The 9,885-nt window shown below is 44.7% G+C and overlaps 1 long non-coding RNA gene across 1 annotated transcript; it reads right to left on the bottom strand.

The window, feature by feature from the left end:
* Positions 1–870: 870 nt before the first annotated feature.
* Positions 871–8,806, bottom strand: LOC311587410. Its single transcript, XR_014775856.1, has 3 exons — positions 8,704–8,806; positions 4,690–4,781; positions 871–944 (listed from the first exon to the last, which is right to left on the bottom strand). It is a non-coding gene; the product is annotated as an uncharacterized lncRNA (long non-coding RNA).
* Between the last annotated feature and the right edge of the window lie 1,079 nt (positions 8,807–9,885).

The raw sequence follows: 9,885 nt of genomic DNA, 5'->3' as shown, positions 1-9,885 counted from the left end.
AGGCCAACAAAATCTATACGATCCCTTGAGAAGCTCCTGTAATTCTAGACAGTAATCATCAACACTTGGTAAATCTTATAGCTACACCATCCTGAGGCTCTTTCTCGTTTATTTCTTCCTGTCTTGATTATTACAACAGCTAAGAGACACATTTTCTTGTTCCCTTAAGAACCCGGTAAATGTTTGGATATTCTGTATTATCCATGGAATATAGTACAGAACACTTTGTATTGTTATCTGCCTTAGAAGAATGTTACATTTTGTCATGGCATGCAAACCAGCTATTGGCTGACCAGTAACTTGTGTAAGTCTAGCCTCATGCTTCATAGAGTAGGTGTATGGGAAACACTCTCTGTTTGGCTTCTTGTGAAAGATTTGTATTAGGTGTCCACAGAGCAAATTGGGAGAGTCTCTTTAAGGACTGGTCCCTATTGCAAAGGTGAGCCCTTGATCACAAAGGTGGATGTGCTATGTTGTTAAGTAAACCTTGACTCTCTCCTCCAGCTGGGGGAGATCCCCAGTTCCCGATCTTTATTATCTCCAGTCCATAGTCATGCAGTAGTTGCTCTCTGAGAAGCCCGTGTAGTCTCTCCCTGCATTTGACAGCCGCAGCCAAGAACTCTGGCTGACTTTCTCCCAAGGTCTCAGCCCAGCTCTGCACCTCTTTCTCTCTGGCATTCTGCTTTACACTACTAGCTACATCCAATGCCAGATCATGACCTGCATTTCCTCAGCTCAGGGGAGTGACATTACTCTGCTTGGATCATACTCCCTACACCTGCACCAGGAACATGTCCCCCAATGTGACATATTCAGCAAAGTGAGGTTTCTGTGCTTCTCTCAACCATCATGGGATGTACTGACCTTTTCCGGTGCTTCACAGTAGTTGTTTGTTCTGTTCAGGGTTATGACCTCTTATTAGCAGAATAATGTTCTAGCAGCACCTATTCCGTTTTAGATGTGAGCAGAATCGAGCCAAAGTTGCAACTGAAGGGCAAAATTGAAAAAAATGGACAGGATAATCTTATTCATTATTCTCCACCAATTTTTCAACACTGTAATATTCATATTTATGGACTATTACAAGAATACAAATGTTTGGTTCATTAAGAAGTTAATACAGTGAACCTCAAACCTAAGCTAATTAGACTGGCATGACCTTTCAAAAACACTATGCTCTCCGTATCGGCCATTTAGGCAGACCAGTTGTCACGATGTCCTTCTCTATTTCCACAGCCCATACCAGCCACTTGAATCTAAGTCTTAATTTATAATTTATTGAGTCTTCTATTTGTATTTGACAGACTTGAAGAAAACATCTTTCCTATCTTGGTGCATCTAAAATTCTGAATATAAATCAATCTCTATCACATCTTGTCATTATCAACTAAATTTGATCACATGCTTGTGTTAATAAGACCTTTGAGAATACTGCCTTGGCCTTGAACAATGAAAAGTTATGATACATAAAGAAAATATTTTGAGCCTCTTTACTCAGCATCTCCTTTTAGGGTCTCAACAGTTCTTGCTACTGGAAAGTAGACTGACAGAACAGATGGGGTCCCCATCAGGACACAAAGGGGAGCTGACAATAGTCCTTTCTATAAACTTCCTTCACCATCGTAATTTTAACAAGGTCTAGCTCCTCCAGGTTTCCACTTAGATTTACTTTAACAAACTCCACAAATGCGACAAGAGATGGATTTTTGCTCAATGCAGCGTAGAAACGGTTCCACTCTGATCTTTAGCTGAGTGGCTGGGTACAGCAGTTCCCACTGGGGTGGCGGGGGTGGGTGGGTGGGTGGGTGGGGTCTCAAGATCTTGCTGCTATCAGCACTTGTCAGTCATAGCCAGAAGGCAAGAACTGCAAGGATGCCTAGTTTTTCCCTCATCGTGTGCTGCCCAAAACCACACGAATATTTCCAGGTTTCTCTAGGGACAGATGAGTCACAAAACCACTTTCTCCCTAGATGTAAGATGCTGTTCACTTCACCCAAGATGACCTGGGATTCCAGAGGACGCCACTCTGTTGGTCTACAGTTAAGGTTTACAGTGAACAAACAGATCCAACCTCTATCATTGAAGGTTTGGGGGCATTAATTAATCAGATCATTTCTGAGGAAGTGGAAATGTAAGCAGACGAGCCAAGGAAGGAAGTAATACAGAAAGGAAAGGGTGTTGAAGGAATGAAAGAGCTCAGAAAGAGAAAGCAGGACCACTGGTAATAAATCTGTCATCTCTGCCATTTCCCTAGGGCTGGTCTTGAACTTGGCAACTAAGTCACAGGCTTCCACTAATCAGAGCCTGGGTATTTACCTACTAGCTGCCGGCAAAGGAACTGCAGGTCAAGTGGGAGGGGAGTGTGGGAGATCCCTGCCTGACCTGCCAAGATCTCTTCAGGAATGAAGGGGCGATTGCCCACAGCACCTAAGACGACCTCAAACACCCCACTCTTGCCTGTCACCCTCTTCCTTTGTAAGTCACCCAGTTTGAAGAAACTGCCTTTGAGCTGGGCATGGTGGGGCTTGCTTTTAATCCCAGCACTCCGGGAGGCAGAGGCAGGCAGATCTCTGTGAGTTCGAGACCAGCCAGGTGTACAAAGCAAGTCCAAGACAGCCAAGGCTACATAGAGAAACCTTGTCTCACTCCCCCTCCATACCACACACAAAGGAAACTGCCTTTGCCAAGATCACATGTGCTTCTGAAAGGATTTCTGTTTCTGATGACTGGTCCACACAGTACAAGGAGTCCCATCCGGGAACACTTCTGCTTTTTCATTCCACCTCTGAAGTCCCTCATATGGCTGGCACCACACCTGCTAACACTGCCTGGAGCTCATTCTCTTCCTCTACCCATCCTTCCTTCTTTTCTTCCTTCCCACAGATATTTCTCCAAGTAATTTCTTAAAAATGGCTTGCTTGCCAGCTTTCATCTCCGAGCCTGCTATCTGGGGATTTCAATCTGCAATAACCAGGCTGGGAGGGTCTCATTTTCCCGATGAACTAACCCTGTCCTACACAACTATAAGCGAGCAAGAGGTCTGTGGGTCCCTGGGCTGCTTACACAGATGTGGATGCCTTTATTCTGTGCACATTTTCTCAGTGATAGAGCAAATATAAATAGGGAAGGTGGGGGAGTTTCCTTCTCTGAGTGGTTCCATAGATGCCCAAGCAAGTCATTGGTGCATTGGTTCTTAGGTTAAAAAGCCTAGAAAACTGAGTGATAACAGGGCTAAAATACAGAATCTGGAGCATCACTAGCCTCAGGCTTGGATTAGATCCAATGTTTTGCCTTAGTCAGCACTGCATTGAGAGCTGAGCTCCTTAACTGACTCTAAGTCCACTCTACTTTCTGGTTGTAGCCTGTTGAACTCCAACATCTTGAGTCTGGCCTCTCTTTGGCCTTCCTCAAATTGAATTCAATCCTCAAAGATTTTTTTTTTTTTTGCTGGCCTGAAACAAGAGCAAGCTGAAAAGGCTTTTGTGATGTTATCACCTTGAAGATGAAGATCAATTATCTTAGAGAGAGAAGAAAAAAACCCCACAAGATCAGATTTCCAGTGTAGACAAGAATGTCACTATAAAAGAAGTGACAAGTGAACAAGACTGCAGGTTACTTTTGGAGCATATGTTGGACAAATCCTTAGGATTCTGCTAGTTACTAAGGAATGTGAGAAAGAATGTGAGGAAAATATAGTGTGAGTGTCACACAAAAAAACCCAAAAATGCCCTTCCTCTCATCCTGATCCACGGGAGCTGGGAGAAGAGGTATCTTACAGGTATGATTATAAAATCTTGGTTCTTCCTGGCTATGAATCACAGCTCTAAACATAGAACTGCATGCCTGCACATGCCCACAATTGTAGCAACTTCCTCGTTGGCTCAAAGAATTGGGTTTCAACTTTTCACTTCTAAGAAATACTGTTCTTTCCTATTCCTGCATGCCTGAGTCACCCCGCACCCCTCCCCCCATGCTCCCTAAAAGACAACAGAGACAGATTTATAGAACCAAAGTACAGGGAATTTTAAGAACAAGCTGCCGTGGGAAGCTGGCCTTCTTGATGGAACTCATACCACCAGATGACATTTCCAGACAAAACTTCTCGTTTGATAATAAGGCAGTGTGTAATCTCTGCACCTTGGTCCATGGATGTTGGAACTTAGCTAGAATTATGAGGCTTTTAAATGAAGTTTTCTAGATAAATCATAAATATATTGAGGTCATTTCTAGATAGAGACAAACATACAGACAGATGGGAAGGAAGAAAGAAGGAAAGGAGAGAGGAAGGAAGGAAGGAAGGAAGGAAGGAAGGAAGGAAGAAAGAAAGAAAGAAAGAAAGAAAAAAGATTGATTGATGATTTGGTTTCTATGTATTGATTTTTACTCAGTTACTTAAGTATTTGATTTAGTTTCTATCTGTGTTTAAAAGAGAGTAAACCTTATATATTTTTATTTGTCAGTATTATTCCATAGGTTACCCAATAAATAGTCCATCACCCAGCCATGTGGCTACACGGTAGAAACTGAGCAGTATAATTACTTGATACTTGGTATACACCAATGTATGAAGTATGTTATGGCTTGAATATTTTTGTCCAAAATCCACAGGTTAAATCTTAATCCCAGACTCATCTGGGTTGGGAGCAGGACCTTTGGGGTGGTGTTTAGGTGTCCAAGTCTTGAACAGACCTTTACAATGCCTGTCTGCCATTTCCTGCATTTCCACCTTCTGCCACATGTTGATACAGCAAGAAGTGCCTTGATCACAGACTTTCCAGCCTCTAAAACCATGAAAGTAAGCTACATCATTACAAAATAACAACATTACAACAAAAGAAAACAGACTAAGATGTGGCAGTGTTGTCTCAGGAAAATCGGCTGGTCGGGGGAAGCAAGTGTAAACACATCCATCTGTAGACAGGAAGTTCTCAGAACAAGAGCACAAACCATATCCTATTGGCCTGTCATACTATTAGCCCCAGTAAGCCTTAGTCACAAACGCCTGCGGGGACCAAGTGTTGTCATCTTTTATAGATAGGACACTAAGACCTTACAGCTTGAGGCAAATCCAGACCACCACACAAAACCCATCCCACTAGTAAATGGGAGGGCTGGCTCCCAGTTATATGGGTGAACAGCAGATAGCAAGCAGTGCATAGGTCCAGAATTCTCACTTTTCTTTAAAGCACAGAGCCGCCGTGTCCTCTCTGTTTTTCCTTTTCAGAAATGCCAAAGACCCACAAGTTCAAGTACAGCTTACAGTGTTAGTACAATTGGATCACCTGGTTCTTATTTCATTTCATGCCACTCAGAGGTTTTCAATGATCTTTTCCCAATGCTTTATGTATTCCTTCCTTCCTTCCTTCCTTCCTTCCTTCCTTCCTTCCACCCTTACTGGAATTCGCATGGTTTCCAAGTGCTGACTTTATATGCAGAAAGACTGTAGAAAGAGAATTGCTTTGCTCACACCAGTACTTTTGTTGTTACATGGAGACCAGTTTGTTCTTTTCTACTTTCTAAAAACAGCTGAGGAGACAGCGTGTTTGTCAGCGTCTGGTCTGTGACTGATTGCCAGACTCCTGTGGTATTAGAAGGGTCTGGAGACCAGAGAAAAGCATTTTTCCCCTTTTGGTTTTGCTTATCTCCCCTTCAGAGAAGCAAGGGAAGCAAGGGGGCTGGGATGCAATTCTGTAATCCGGTTACTTTCGCACTCAGTGAGGTGGTGCTGCCTTTGTTGGGTACTTGGCTATTTCTTTGCTTTTGTTTTAAGGATGGAGACTTATTTCTGAAATCCAAGAATTAACCTGCTTCTGCCTTTCAAAGGCATGTTGCCCTTTTAGGCAATAATATCCTCTATGTTTGATCATGAGACCCATCTTTATCATGTTGATTACAGGAAATCAACAACAACAACAAAATATCCCCAAAGCATCTGACTTTAGTTACGTGGACACATTTCATTTTTCAGCTATGTATACAAGCGTGCGCAGGCCAAAGAGGAGAATGAGCTCCTCGATGTTTTTGTTTGTTTGGTCTTTGAAATTTTCATACTTGTCTACAATGTAGTATCTTGATCAGAAGCACTCTGATCTCCTTCAACTCCTCCTGCATCTCCCATCCTTCTCGCCCCCGACTCATGTTGTCACCCTTTCTTTTATTTTTATTTTTTTTTAAATGACCCACTGAGTCAGTCCAATTAGTGTTTCCCATATGCACTGGGGCCTGAGCAACCTACCAGCGGCCACATCCCTAGAGAAATATCTCGCTCTAACACCCATCAATCCTCAGCTGCACGCAGGGCCCGGGGAGCCCCACCCCCTTCGCGTTAGAATTCATTCCCGGCTTGATCTTGCGCACGCACGCACGCCTTGCATGCAGGTAGCCACACCATTGTGAGTTTAAGAGTGTCACAGCCGCAGCCGCGACGTGAGCACAGGACATCTGCCCTCTCCATCCTCCAGCTAGCTCTCATCATGCTTTCTACTCTCTCTTCTGAGGTGGTCCCCAAGTCTTTGGCAAGGAGGACATAGATGTTCCATCTACACTGGGGCACGCACAGGCAAGTCAGCTTTTAGGATACAAAGACTACGGACCCCTGAAGGTCAGTTCTCCAGAGGGTCTGCACTCCCCGAGAACGGCTGAATGTGCTGATAATGCACTGTCCTGAAAGGGGAACTGCCCTATACCTCCTGGTCCATGATCCTGTTCCTTTCAGGTGATGTAGCCGCCTGAGGTAGGGAGAAACTGCTCAAAACAGCTAAGGTCTTGTTTCTCTGTCCACTAAAAGAAGAACACCCTTCAAAGCGTTACCCACTAGTCACACAGCAAGAGGTATGTACTTAACCAGGCCGAGCTACCTTGCCAGAGGTTACCCAGTAAATTCTTCGTCGTCACAAGAAGTAGAGTCAAGGAAACAGGTATAGCTGAAGCCTGACCTGTGCCTTAGGCCTTGCTCACAGTAGATCTTGGATTTCTTTTTTCCCTTTTATACCATCTGCTAGTGGATAGAACCAAACTTCTTTGTGTGTGTATATATATATATATATATACATGTGTTAATTGTCCTTTTATCACAGTTACCTGATAGAAATGCTGTAAGGGAGGAAGGGCTTGCTTTGTCTCATGATTTCGTACATTTGAGTTCCCCATAGTGGGGATCTCATGACAGCTTAATAAACTCACTTTGTCTAACTTAGAGGCTGTATGTTCTCTCAAGGACTCAGGCAGGTAACCAGTGTACAGTGATTTCATTACCAGCGGTCAGCAGCGCCAAATTCTAGGCTAGGCTCTGCTGCACGCCTGAGTAGGCAATTCTTTATCAAGCTTTAAGTGCTTGCTTGAGTGGGTATTAAAGGCTCTTACACTTACAGTGTTACAATTTTTCTTCTTGTAAGCCTTCAAAATATCTTTTACAAGTCTTAATTGTATGTCATTTGGTGCCTAAAGCTCATGAGGATCTCTTCATTGAGAAAATTACATTTGATCAAAATAAAAGGCATTCACAGATGGGTGTGGTGGTGCATACCTGTAAACCCAGAACTCTGGGAGGTAGAGGCAGGCAGATCCATGTGAGTTCAAGGCCAACCTGGCCTACAAAGTGAGTCCAGGAGAGCCAAGGCTATGTAGAGAAACCCTGTCTTGAAAACACAAAACAAAACAAGTTTTTTGTTTTTTGTTTTTTTGGCCTGGGATTGCATTTTCCCTTGAATAGTAATACTGATTTTACAATGGTTCTTTTCTTTTCTAAAGCATTTTTATTGAGGTGTATTGACTCACTGCAGGTATAAACAGAGAACCACTTTATTACACAAACAACTGTTGTCAGCTCAGCAGAACAGTCCCCACAGTGTCTTGCTTTGACCTCTCACTTCTCACAGTCCCTACTAGGTTGTTGAGAAAAACCAATCCCTCTCCACCTCCTCACAGTTCAGGCTGGAGCTTCATTTACAGTGGTCTGGGATAAGAACTCATGAGTGTGGTCCCTAAGTGCTCAGTATGCTCTCTTGCCCTCTGCCTGGTCCTTGTGCCTGACCCTCAGCTGGGAGATGAGGGAAGGAGTCTCTTAGGTGACTGTACACGGGAAGTGGGTGACTTCTAATCTTTTATGGGTCTTTACTAGTCAGTGGGGACGAGGTAGCAGACCACTGTCTGTCATCCTAGCTGAATCAGCTCACTATCTACAGGCTTGATGGATGCGACAGTGGTCACAAATGAGCCTTCGTAAGATGCACATGTGTCTTCCTGGCACCAGGTGCCAAGCTCAGTGGCATTCCTCTGTTGCATATTCCTCTTTAACCCCAGCAATGGCACACCACTATGTACAGTTTTCAATCCCCACTCTGCGTGAGCCTGAAAGAACCAAAACGAATTTGTACTTTGAATTCTCAGGATTCAAGAAGGAGGCCTCCCTAGGGGAGGTTTCTTCACTCTTTCTCTCTCTGTCTCCTTCTTTGTCCTTCAGTAAACCAGCAACCCCTGTAGCCTAATTTTCTGGAGAGCAAGACCTAAGTCTCCTTTCATGTGGGTGGGGGGGGGGGAGCACCGAGGAGGGGGAGTCTACCAAACTTCATTAATAGAGTTGTCTGTCTTCATGTTTGAAGTACGCATTTCATGATCCTCAATAAAATCATGGAAGGAACGGAATCATTTACACTGTTTTTGCAGTTATATATCCACGTGTTAGTATTTGCCCATCGTGGTTACCTGTGGTTCTGCACACTGGACTGGGAAGGATAAAGTGAGCCAGACAGGGTGAATCCATAGGGCAGTCAGTGCAGGGAGGTGGGGAAGGGGGAGGGTGTAGGGGACGGTTAGGGGAGGGGTGGGGGAGGGGCAAGGGGTAGGGGACGGGGAGGGGAGGGGGCCGGCAGTAAGGTCCTTCTCTGAAGTTTCCAGTATCACAGATCTTTTGGGTGATAGCAGCCCAGGGCCAGTTTCTTTTCTTTGGAGCATCCAGACACCAGAGAAAGGAACAAAGGAAAGAAGCCTAACAGGGCAGGCGGGTCCAAGGGTCTCAATCCAATGGTGAATGCCTGGAGAGAGAAAGCCTTCTCCAAAACAGCTTTTTAGCTTGGAGCCCTCCCAGTGAAACAGCTTGTGCGCTTTACTCAAGGTGAACAAGGGTTATATGGACCTTGGGGAGTGGGAAGGGATGGCCAGGGCGAGTGTATCTCATCAGCTGGGGCAGGGAGGCTGGGGGTGCCTTATTTACGTGGAGAGAAATTCCAGGTACCAGGCTTTGTAACTGCTCGGAGAACTGCAGAGGTAGGAGGAAGAGACTACAGGCACAGACCTGGAAAGGAGCAATCCTTACTCCCGCCACTCTGAAGACTGAGATTTCCCTGCCGGTTTCCCTGGTGGTTCATTCGCATGACCCTCGGTTACCTGACAGAAACAGTGTGAGGAGGAAGGTTTGTTTTGCCTCATGATTTCAAACTTTCGGGTCCCTCATAGTGGCAGAGTCATGGCAATGGGAGCTTGGTGTGGTGGCTTCTCACAGGTCAGGTGCCAGGAACCAGAGAATGCTTGCACAAACACAGGCGTAACCCCCCGCTGGCTAACCCCTTGTAATCTACTTTTGTCAGTCAGGCCCCAGCTCCTAAAAGCCTCCACAGGGCTTCAGATAGTACCACGAGCTGCTTACTGTGCACACAAAACAGGAGCCTATGGCTAGCAAGGATTCAAACCAGAACATTTTCAGCCACAACATGTCTCCCAAAGGCTCTTGGTTATCTCACAATGCAAGTACACTTAAACCATGTCACGAGTCTTCGTAGTCTTAACTGTCCTAGCACTGTTCAAAAGTCCAAAGTCTCTTTAAGACTCAGGCAAACTCTTAACTGTTAATCCCTTGTGAGGTAGAAAAGAAATGTATGTACATCTAAT

This window comes from Acomys minous (genome assembly GCF_964271855.1).
Source record: "Acomys minous genome assembly, chromosome: 2".
NCBI lineage: Eukaryota > Metazoa > Chordata > Mammalia > Rodentia > Muridae > Acomys > Acomys minous.
Note: the sequence above shows the minus strand (reverse complement) of the source record. Positions and strands in the feature narration are given on the sequence as shown.